Genomic DNA, 12815 nt, shown 5'->3' on the forward strand with positions numbered 1-12815 from the left:
ATAACAATTAATTTTGGGAATTTAACATATGTCCTTCCTGAGCAACTATACAGAAGTGAACCTAGATGATTGTTAAACACCTGTAGAGGGTTTATTTGTTTTTAAACAGCACTTTTTATTCTAATTACATCCTACATTGAATTTTTCAAAACAGATGTGTGAAACTCGTACATTAGTTTCAAGTGACACCTAATTAATTAAACGTTTGCAAGCTGATTCAAAATAGAACTTTAACCAAAGTGTTAGCAATACAATTTGAATTTCCCTTCAGTCTTCTGCCTAAAACTCAAGTGTTCCCATGCACTGTATATTGAGAACAACTTTTGGGTAATCTTCAAGTAATTTGGGAAATCTTTTGTATTGAAAGGGCTTTCTAAACCACTCTCTTAAAAATGTGGCAATAGAATTATTTTCCTTTAGAAACTGATGTCTAATCTATCTGTCTCTGGGATGATATTATCCACCTGAGGCCAAACATTTTCTGGAACAGAAAATGCCGATCCTTTAAATGTTTTCTTTTGATCTAGCCATGCAGAGGGAGTCAATAGCTTCGCAGAAAGGTTGAGAAGTGAAACCATTTAAGCCCTGTTTCCCATTTTTTTTTTTTATGACTGGCACTGTGAGGTCATTCTTAAATATCTTAGAAAGAAAACTCCAATGCACCAAGCGTAATTTAACAAGCAGCTCCTAGTGCAGCATCAGTGTCTTTGCCTCCAAGCTGAGATTCTCTCTAGTCAGGTCCTTCCAGACATAACAGGGCTGATGTACATATAACCTCACAGAAACTGGAGTAGCAAGCTCAGGGCCAGCACAGGTCTAAACCAGATGAGATTCCAGGGCTGAGAAAAGAAAGTGGAGATGAACCCCCACCACTAACCTAAAAGTTATCTTCAGCTGACAACTACTTGCTAGGAAAAAATATTTTCGCTCACTAGAGTTTCATGGTTATCAAAACCACATGTAAGGAGAGGCCCCATGTCCAGCAGTAGATGGCTAATGTAAGACTAACTCAGTGATATTTTTGGAAATGTTTTCCCTCATAATGCTTTGCTTGGACATTTTTTAATCCTTACTTGTTTTTTTTTTTTTTGCTTATATATTATGGTTTATGACTTTGTGTTTCTATGAGTTTTATTTGCCTGTGTGTATATGAAACATGTGTATATGTTTTGTTTTTTGTTTTATCTTGGTTTGCCTGTTTGTATTGTCTTATTCTTTTTTTTATTTTTGTATGTTGTCTAAAGAAAGAGAAAGAAATCTTGGAATTGAATGGGTTCGGAGGTGGGGAGGATCTAGGAAGAGACAAGGGAAGGAGACCATGCTCAGAATCTAATTTAGGAAAAAAAATAATCTACCTATAAAAAAAATCAAGCTATTTTCAATTCCATCAAAGAGTTTCAGAACATTCTGAAATGAGGAACAGTATATTTAGAACAAGGGATGAAAGAATGACCATCAGTGACAGAGATATTCTCAAATCTTTTCTTCTTGGATACCTTGGGCTTTGGAGTATTATAATGTATAGTTTCTTGTTCCATTATAAAAACTTAACTTGCTATTATCGGTTGGCTATCAGAAAAGTGAATCAATTGTGTTGCCCATTCAAAATCTTCATCATTATGATATGATATTGTGCTGGCTATTTTTATGTCAGCTTGACACAAGCTGCTGTCATCAGAGAGGAAAGGATCTCAACTGAGAAAAATGCCTCCATAAAAATGTTCTGCTAACCCCTCTAGAGTCAAGTTTCTTGCCAATCCTAAGATGGCTCTCTTAGTTAGGATATATACTTCGCTGCTCCCGTATCCTCCCTTCCTACATCCCAACCATCCCAATCCCCCGAGCTCCTCCCATCCTCCCCTTCTCATGTTTCTCATCCCATTTCCCCTTTGCCCCTTGCCACCTCACCCACAAGTTCCCAGTTTTTGCCCTGCAATCTTGTCTACTTCCCCTCTCCAGGCGGATGACTATACGATTTTCTTTGGGTTCACTTTCTTATTTAGCTTCTCTAGGATCACAAATTATATGCTCAATGTCCTTTATTTATGGCTAGAAACCAATTATGAGTGAGTACATCCCATGTTCCTCTTTTTGGGTCTGGGATACCTCACTCAGGATAGTGTTTTCTATTTCCATCCATTTGCACGCAAAATTCGAGAAGTCATTGTTTTTTACCGCTGAGTAGTACTCTAATATGTATATATTACACACTTTCTTCATCCATTCCTCCATTGAAGGGCATCTAGGTTGTTTCCAGGTTTTGGCTATTACAAAAAAAAAATGTTCTGTAGGCAGGCCAGTAGGGCATTTTCTAAATTTGTGACTAACATGGGAGACATATGTCTCTAGCCTACTGTTGTCGGAGGCACTCTGGGTTGGTGGTCCTGGATATAAGAAAGAAGATGGAGCAAATCATTTAGAATAAGCCAGTTAGTTAGCAGCACCCCATCATGGCTTCTCCATCAGCGCCTGCCTCCAAGTTCCTGCCCTGCTTGAGTTCTTGCCCTCACCAATTTTGATTATGAACTGTTATATGGAACTGTGAGTGAAGCGAAGTCTTTTATCCCCAAGTTGGTTTTGGTAATGGTGCTCCGTCACAATAGTAACTCTGACTAAGATGGAAATTAATACCGTGTTTGTGGGGGTATTCTTGCGAGAACCATGGCCACGTGTTTTGGGGAGGGTTGTAGAACTTGTACTTTGCTTTGGAGAAGCTATTGATTGTTCAAAGCCTTAGTGTGTTGTTCTGCAGGAGGGAGGAATATAAAAATATTAAGAGGAATACAAAAGATGGAGGTCTGGCTTGTGAAGTTCCAGAGGAAAGCTTGAGATTCACTTAATGACTCTACCAGGACTTTGGAATATTTTGGATTAAGAATCTGTGGTTCTCATCAGCTGAGGATGAAACCACCATTGACATGAAACCTTTGTATTACTAGTTATTGGGATGATGGATGCTGGTCGGCTGGAACTGAGAAATTATTGGCGACTAAGAAAAGAACAGCATCACTGAAGCAAATTTTTATGGAAAGTGTTTCCTCAGAGTCAGAACACACAGAAGGTGTGTTCTGGAGGTGGCTAATGGGGTACCTCAAGCTGGCAGCCAAATTTAGTAGTGTATGAGTTACCCAGGTGGTGCTGGGTTTGAAAGCCTAAAGGTTTCACAGAGAGCAGCTAAGCCTTGGCACCGTGAGAAACCAAAAGGGGCCACAGGTGAAAATTCAGTCTCATTGATGGTTTTAAGTCCAGGATTGGAGGAGTCTTGTAGAGAAGTTGAGGCTTTGCATCACGAAAAGAGCCTAGTTATGAGAGGCTATTGGTGAAAGTGTAGCCCCGTTGCAGCATTAGACCTAGGATTTTGGAGGTGCCAGTACCATGGAATGGCCACCAAGAATTTCATGCAGCACTGGTGAAGTGGAGCTAGCCAAAGCCTGGAAGACAAGCTGTGTGTTCTGTGGAGGGAGGAGTTTCAGAAGAGAGCTAAGGCCCTTGAAGGAGCCCAGAAGATCATGAGTAAACTTCAAATATTGGACATTGAGTTGTTTACACTGTTGTAGTTTGGTATTGCTTTGGTTTGTTTGTGACTGTGCCAAAGTTCTTCGTTCTTGAGGTAAGCAAGTTATTTCATTTACTTGTTGATTTTTTAGGATCCCATGGTTGAGAGGCATTAGATTTTAAAAAGACTGAATTTTTAGTGTTTGAATTTTTAAAGACTCTGGGACTTTTAAACTTGATAAAATGCTTTCTATTGTGATGTTTTTATTACTGTGTAAGCTTGGAGCTGAGTGATAAAGGAAAGGGTGTGGCTCAACAGTGATGAGCTTGTGTCACGCGGATAAGGGGTAAATGGTGCTGGCTAGTTTTATATTAACTTGATACAGGCTAGAGTTATTGGAGAGGATGGAGCTTCCATTGACAAAGTAACTTCGTAATGCTGGGCTCTAGGCAAGCCTGTAGAAAACCAAGCCATTTTCTGAATTAATGATTGAAAGGTGAAAGCCCAACCCATTACCACCTCTGAGCTAGGAGTCCTGAGCTCTATAAGAAAATAATCTGAGCAAGCCACGGGGAACAAGCCAGTAAAGAGCACATCTCCATGGCCTTTGTGTGGGCTACTGCCTCCATGTTTCTTCCATGTTTGAGTTTCTGTTCTGACTTCCTTCAATAATGAGCAGCGACGTGAGAATCTAAGCCAAGTAAACCCTGTCCTCCCTCAATTGCTTCTGGTCGTGATGTTTAATCACAGCAATAGTAACTCTAGGACAGGTGTTTATTCAGCATTAGAAAGTGAAAAAGGAATGAGTAACTCTTATTATAAGATAAAATATTAAACATTCTGTCTTTGAAATATAGGCTCAATCTCTCATCTGTTGCTCTGACCATTGCTCCTTAGGCAATCTAATTTTGACCTAGCATTTCTGCCTTCTTATCTCCCCAGGAAAATGAATTGATTTTTGTGCCTTTTTTTTTTTTGCCTAGTAAAGTTGAAAGGGGCTCTACACAGAGAAATGAGCCGATGACATTTTGTGACAGTTTGTGACATCAGGTTCAGCCTGGCTTTTGTTAGAAAATAGTACCCTCAAGACATGATTGAAGAATATTTAATCAAAGAATGATTTATAATGCTGTGAACAGGGCAAGGGAATCAACTAGGGGTGGTAAAGTAGCCAGTATCTACTCTAAACTGAAACACCAAGGACCCCAAAGTCTTTGCTTGTTAGAAACAAAGAGTGGGGTCTGGTGGACAGCTGCTAAGATTTCCAGCTTCATGTGCCCTGGAAGAAGAAACTGAGCAGAGGTGTGTGGATAGTACTAGAACTGGGAGCAGTTTATTAGGAAACAAACTTTGGGTAAAAAAGGTTCGTGGCTCATTTGTGTCTACATCGTGTGGACTGGGGCTTTTGTTAGAGATCATTTGTATAGCGTTCTTTTACTGTGCATGCTCTCTCTGGTACATGGTGGCCATGCTGGGTAAGCTTTCCAGTCTTTTTCTCGGTAGAAGATTTTCATATGCTAATTTTGCCCTCACTCTCTGTTCTATGCACCTGCTAGTTACAGCCCAGTTGGAACTAGACTGTATAAGAGCTTTAAAAGTCTCAAGAAGCTGTGACCCACTTAAGGTCCAGCAGGCTGAGGAGTTACTACTTGAGCTAACCTCTGCTCCCTCCCATTCTGTGGACCTGCTGATGCCTCCCACCATTTAGACCCCACTGGAAGCGAGAACAGGCATTTAGATTCCTGATAAAGCTGCCTATAGAATTCAGTTTCAGCTGCTCACAGTGTGTTTGATATATGGAGCTGGTGGGAAACAGGAAAAAAAAAGCCTTTTCTGAGAGTGAGCACAGCACAGGAGAATGAAGCCTCAGTTGATACATACAACCAAATAAATACAGGTTTGAGGTAAGGGTTTGTCTAGATCAATAGGGTGATACCAGGCAAGCAATTTAGACCATGCAGATTACTCCCCATCCTCACCCCATGCATAATGAAAATGTAGAAACTTATAATAATTTAAAGATAGACACTTATAATCATTTTATTAACCCTAAGATATGTCATACTAAGTTATAGAGTTGTGTTCTTCACCAAGAGTTTGTTTCCACTTACAAGTTCAGATTGTATATTTAGGTGAAATTGATTTCTCAAAAGATTTCTTTTGTAATGATGAGATCATTCCAAATGATCTTGGATCTTTATTTAATGACTACTGTTTTCATAAGGAGGACGTGCAGAAAGAACAATGATGAGATATAGGGGACGGATTCTATGTGAAGATGGGCTCAGAGATGGGAGCGAGGAGTCCACAAGCAGTGAGCGATGGGAACACAGCAGAAAAAGCTCTTTCCCAGAGCCTTCAGCGGAGCATGTCGGCCTCCAGAACTGTGCTAATGAAGTCCTTTTGTTTTGGTACTTTATCAAGGCAGACCTAGGAATCCGACATGAACTGCATGCCACACCCCACCTCTAACATAACAGAGATCAATGCTGTGTCTCGAAATAGACAGCATTTGAGATTGGCTGCCAAACAGGCAAAGCAACCTGACTGAATAAATGCTAACAATTGTAAGACATATGTGTGTTGGGGGCACAGAGGTCCTTGGACTCACAAAGAAGCAATAAGAGAACCAGGAATATTAATCATGCAGTGGTGTCTCCAAAATGGAGGAGATAAAAATTAAATACCTACATTCCATCCCGAAAGTTTAGAGTGGATTTATTTTTTAAGAACCTGGTGACCTTTTTGTTATGTGTGGAGGCAGATCTCACCCAAATTCCCCAGAATGATTATCCCAGATTCTTCTATCTTAGACCATTACACATCGTTAAGGGAGAGGTCCCATGTGCCATTGATCAGAGACCACACTAGATTCCAGGTCTTTTAGTTATAAAACCCACTGACATCGTCACTTGCACTATGTAAAGAGTCTATATGTAGTCACACCTTAAGTTTTACTGTGCATCTGGAATTGTACAGATAGTTGCCTGGAAACCTTTCCCCAAATTGTACTGTGTTTTATATATGCGGACAGTGGACCACCTGGTGTTAGACTTCCTGGCAGTCTGATCAGGTTGGCAAAGTCTGCACCAGGTTTACATTCTTATCTCTTTGTTAGGTTTGCTTTTTTTGTATGACACCTGCATGGACCTCCTCAATTGAGAGATAGTTTTCCTGTTTTTTTTTTTTTTTTTCAATCCCCTGGAAAACAATTAGGAGAAGATGAGGCACTTGACAAGTTCAGGACATGCCCAAAGCAGGAGTCAAAATTAATGCTAATTCTATACAACTCCATGCATGCTTGAACTCAGCTCTATGGGACTTATATACTTTTTAATGGTTTCTTGGAGAAAATCTATTACCAATGTTCCTGATGGCATCGTCAATGACTTTCTGTAGCAAAACCTAGAGACATGTCTCTAAGTATAAGGCTGATGTGAAGATGGGTCCTAAATATGAGGAAATTTAGAGAAATTTATTTTATTCACATTTCATTTTAATTATGCATAGCCAAGCTGCATGGTTGGAATTCACTTTTTCCATTTACAAATAAGTTTGAAATATGTATGAAACAAATGTTTTAAATAATAAATATTTATGCCATAGTTGAACTGAAAATTTTTATAGTGCCTCAGAAGATTTATTATTTTGTTAATTCATAGACTCTCAGGTAAATTGTTCGCTATTAGTTATTACTATTTCAGTTCAAATGATTCAAATATAATTTATTTTCTTTGTTCAAGTCTTTCTTTAGAAATTAACGCCTATAGTTTGACTTTTAGAAACTGACATTTCAAAAGGCTTCAGAGTAAAAACTGTTTTACCATAGCAGCCACAGAAAAGTTCTTTTAAAAGGATAGTTATTAAACAGGGTGCTGTAGCACAAATAGTAAAACCCAGAGAGAGATAGTGGGGTTCAAGCTGAAGATCAGAAAAGCAAAGCAGTCAACCAACCACTAGAGAGCTCTTCCTCTACCAAGTCTCAGACAGAAAAGGGACGTTCAGTGCTCTCCACCAAACCTCAGACTCCATTGCTCTCCAGACAGCAATGAGCTTCAATCTTTTCCTGCCTCATATTCTGTTCTCTGGCCAACCATATCACTGCTGTCTCCACCTCCCTAGTGCTGGAAATAAAGGCGTGTGATTCCCAAATACTGGATTAAAGGTGCATGCTACAACTGCCTGGCCTCTAGTGGTTTAGCTTTGAACTCTGATCCTCGGGCAAGCTGTGTCTGTTAAAATACAAATAAAATACAGGATACAGTGGCACATACCTGTAATCCCAGCACTCAGAAGGGTGGAAACCAGAGGGTCAGGAATTCAACTGAATGTGAGCTCAGCTTGGGCTATATTAGACTCTGTCTCAGAAACAAACAACTGAATAGATGGTATTGGTTGACTGATGTTTTTAAAAGATAAGGTGATATACAAGACAACACAGAAAATCTGTTGCTAGGTTGAGATTACACAGCACTGTCATTTTGGTAAAGGAAGCATCCCGCTTTCTGTATCTACCTCCATTAGCCCCCAACATTTCTTTCTGTCTAACAGCGTCTAAAAACACCACATGTCAATTCTCTGATGTCACCTTTTCTTTCGTGTCACCTCTTCTGGACACAAGAAAGTGGTCACAAAACTCTCCACTTATAACTAAAGTTGTGATGCATATATTAGGCAAATTTATCACTTGAAAGTAAAAATAAAGTAGAACAAAATTTTGCACATATTTTCTGCATTTCAGACTCATAAATTAGTCTCGTGATGTTGGCAAGGCAATATAAATACTTTATGATGTTGTAAAAGGAAGAGGATATGTATTTAAGATCACATTTTAATAGTTTTTAAAAACCTACCCCATTTAATTTCTTTTTCACATATAAAATTCTAGAATTTAAAGCTAGAAGAAGACCTAGGTAATCAAGTCCATATTGTATTTTTTATATAACTTATTACCTTGAATTTTGAACTGTCATTATTTCTGTCATTTTATAAAGTCTTTAAAGAAATGTGATTCTCGTCTCTGTCACTTATGTTTACTGCAATAATGCATGATGATCTCAGAACGTAGGGTCTCAAACTCAAGCACCAAGAGCCAGCATTTAAGTAAAAGCTTGAGTAACTCCAGTCAAGTGATGTTCAAGGAACCCAAGTGCAAGCCTTCCTAAGCAGGGTGTTGCCAGGAGACAGTGAGGATAGGAGTTCCAGCCTGAATGTACTTTGTCCTCCAGAGAGTAGAAAACCAAGTGCTAATCACGCAATCATAAATTCTTCATTTGTGTGTGTGTGTGCGTGTGTGTGTGCGCATGTATGTGTGTGCGTATGTGTGTGTGGTGTTCCTCTGTGTGTGAATTTCTGATGGCGTAGTGATACATACCTGTGATCCTAGGACTCAGAAAGCTAAGACAGGATTGGCAATTTCAGTTCAGCCAGCCTGGGCTGCACAGAGAGACCCTCTTTCAATACAGGTTGTTTTAGATCATCTCTTAGAGGCTTTGGGTCAGTAATGAGTTGAGTTCATTGTTTGCTGATGTTTATGGTAAAAATGACAGTATACATTGTTTTCAAATACACCGTCATTAGCATCTTGCATTATTGCTGCTAGCATTTGAAACATGACCTTAAGAGTCATAACCTATTATCTAATTGTCAGACTTACTGTTCATGTTTTACAGGTAATAAAGCTGTGATGTAGTGGGGACTTCTACAGAGACCTATAGTCAAGTTAGCTGACTACATTGCTGATGTGATTTTTTTCACTAACATACACACCAATGGTAGGAAATGGCTACCATGCTGTTCGGCTATTAGAACTTTTCTTCTACAGACTTAGTATAGAAGTTGGATCAACCTCAGGCACCTCACATTAAAAGTAATAGAAACAATTGTGATATTTTTGTTTTACCAAAGAAATATACTTAAGTTTTGTACTTAAAAAAAAAACTTAAAAAACTACTTACCTAGTACTTAACAAACATATTTACTGTGTTGGTATTATCATAAGCTGTTTAAAGAAATATGTGTATTTTATAGACCTCAATTCTATTGAAAAGGGAATGAAATATGATTGATATTAATGAAAATTTAGAAAGTTGAGAAATTCCACACTGTGTTATGACTTCTCACTCATTTACTTCCTCAGAGTGAGCATTTGCTGTCGATGTATGGGTAAATAATCAGCTCCCTTTATTGACATATTTTAAGCCATCATTTTGTTTGCTGTGAAGGATTTTTATCATATGGATGAGCAGAAGACTCATCACACTGGTGGGTCCTACTTCAATAACTGTAGTCATTATACAGACCTATAAATCAGTTGTGTGCACACTTTCTACTTCTCAGTCATCCATTTGTGATGTATCAGATGATCTGCTGATCATGGCATCTAACATATTCTCAAAGCACCCAATTGCCTTCCATAATATTAAATACTTTTTCAGTGAATGTTTTCTGTAATTATTTTTGCTGCATTGATGGTCACCATCATGACTTGAGTGAGCTATTGCAATGAACTCCTAAATTATGCACCATAATCAAATCACTCTTCCTAGATTTCAAATGATTTCCACATTATAACGAAAAAGGCCTCTTTAGAATGCAGGTATAGAAGAACTGGGCTTAGGAAGTGACTCAGTGGTTAAAGTACTTGCCATATGTATTAGAACTACAGTTTGGAGCTCTAGATCCCATAGCAGATGGTTGTGGTGGCTGCAGATGGTTGTGGTGGCTGCCTGTAATTACAGTGCTTGGTTCCAACAAGATCTCTGAAACAAACTGGCTAATCAGCTATATGTCTGCAAGATATAGGTTCAATTAAGAGACCTTGCCTCAGTGAAGAAGGTAGAGAGAGATGCAGGGTTCTGACAACAACTTTGGGCCTCAACATACACAAGTGCATTCATAATAGACATATGCTGCCCTTTCATCTTGTTGATCATGTCTTTTGCTTTACAGAAGCTTCTCAGTTTCATTTTCACCAACCCCACATCAGACTGATCTTCAACATATACAAAGAACTCAAGAAACTTGACATCAAAAGAGCAAATAACCTAACCCAATTAAAAAAAGTAGGTTACAGACCTAAACAGAGAGCTCTCAACAAACTAATCTCAAAGAGCTGAAAGACACTTAAAGAAATTCTCAACATCTTTAGTCATCAGAGAAATGCAAATCAAAACAACTCTGAGGTGCCATCTTACACCTGTCAAAATGAACAAGATCAAAAACACTGAGGGCAGTTCATTCTGGAGAGGATATGCGATAAGGAGAACACTCCTCCATTGCTGGTGGGAGTGCAAACTTGTACAGTCACTTTGGAAATCAATATGGCAATTTCTCAGAAAATTAGGAATCTACCTCAAGACCCAGCAATACCACTATTGGGTATATACCCAATATGTGCTCAATCGTACCACAAGGATATGTGCTCAACCATGTTTATAGAAACATTATTTGTAATAACCAGAACCTGGAAACAACCCAGATGCCCCTCAATCAAAGAATGGATAAAGAAAATGTAGTACATTTACACAATGGAGTACTATACAACAACAACAACAACAACAACAACAACAAAAACTAATGATATCTTAAAAGCCAAATGGATAGATCTAGAAGAAACCATATTGAGTGAGGTAACCCAGATCCAGAAAGACGAATATAATACTTATTCAATCATAAGTGGCTTTTAATCATAAAACAAAGAAAAAGCAGCCTACAGACCACAACCCCAGAGAACCTAGACAACAAAGAGGACCCTAAGAGAGGATATACATAGATCTACATAGAAAGGTGAGTAAATTGGGAGTATGTGGGCCAAGGAAGAGAGTAAAAGGAGAGAGGGAGGGAGGGAGAGGTATGGAGAAAAATTGTATAGCTCAATAAAAACAATAAAAAATATAAGCACATGCATAATGCCATATACCTACACATGAATATGGCCCCAAAATGTGCAAACACACACCTATTGAAGAATGAAAAACATGCAAATATAGAGAATTTATATTTTAAAGCACCTCTGGATGTGTTTGAAATAAGAACTCACTTGACAGTTAACGAGTCTACAGTATAGGCACACGATGTGATGGTTTGGCATTATCCCTTTACTCACAGAGCCTTTGTGAGTGTTGGTCTCTTTAATTGCATTGTTTATTTCTTTTCATCTACCCTTATTCTTCTACCTGTGTGTCAATTTGACCTTGCTTACCTTGAAAATCCCTCTTAGAGATCCCTCACTGAATGAAACCCTCCTTGTAATGTTGACCATCTCTCAGCTTTTGAAATCCTTATCCTAATTATAACTTTTCATATACTTATATGAATCTTTGTTAATAAATGTCTATTTATATACTGCAAGACTCATGAGGGTGCCTGGTATTTATATTTAATAATATCAAATAATAGTTATGTATAAAGAGCCAATAAGTGTGGTAGTTTATTAGCTTCTGTAATTAATGAAAGGTATTAGGCTAATATAAACATAAAAGTTACTCATTGGAATGAGTTCTCTTCATTGTGAAGGTTTATGGTGTCTGTCTTTGTACTTCATAGATATGGTTTAAAAAAACACTCTAGAGTATATGGACATAGCAGAGTTTTACATTTAGGGCCAGAAGGACAAGGAGAGCTAATTATGAATCAGCCTGAGGTCAGACTAACTGTATTTGTAGTGCCTGCTATTTGAGTGTGCCTAATCCCTATTGGAGTAGACTAGTATTGTTCCATTCAGAAAGGAGTGGATAGAGACTTATGTATCCCTAGACAAAAGAATGCATTATTCATGTGCTCACAAGTTCATGCAAAGCAAAGTAAACTTAATGAAGATTTATATCGGAATCTACTTCCTGGCTTTAAAATACATTATTTCTTGGGTTTATCATGCAAGGGAAGTGGTGGAAACCCCATCCTCCAAGCTATTAGGACTCCATGAACACTGGATTAGAAAACACTCCAGGGACTTGTCTTTCATGAATTAGGGCGGTGGTGGTTGTGGATTTTATGACATAATCAGTCATTTGTCCCCTCCACCGTTCTTTGGAAGAAGACATTGAGAAGAACTTTAATCACCATTGAATAGTGCTGTTAAGCACACAGTTTTGTGGGATGGAAGAGGGATTAGTGTTTTTACTTTAATTAAGATGCTTTATGTGAACTGACATAACATTCCTAACTCACCAAAGCAGATGCCTCTCGACCATGAGTTCAAAAGCCTGGTGTGTTCTCTCTGTCTGGGGCATGAGGATACATATCTCCTATGTTTTCATCCAGCCCTAAAGTCATCCTTAGGTATCTCTTATTTTTAGATATTAAACATACTGCCTTT

This window comes from Chionomys nivalis, chromosome 10 (genome assembly GCF_950005125.1).
Source record: "Chionomys nivalis chromosome 10, mChiNiv1.1, whole genome shotgun sequence".
NCBI classification, from domain to species: Eukaryota; Metazoa; Chordata; class Mammalia; order Rodentia; family Cricetidae; genus Chionomys; species Chionomys nivalis.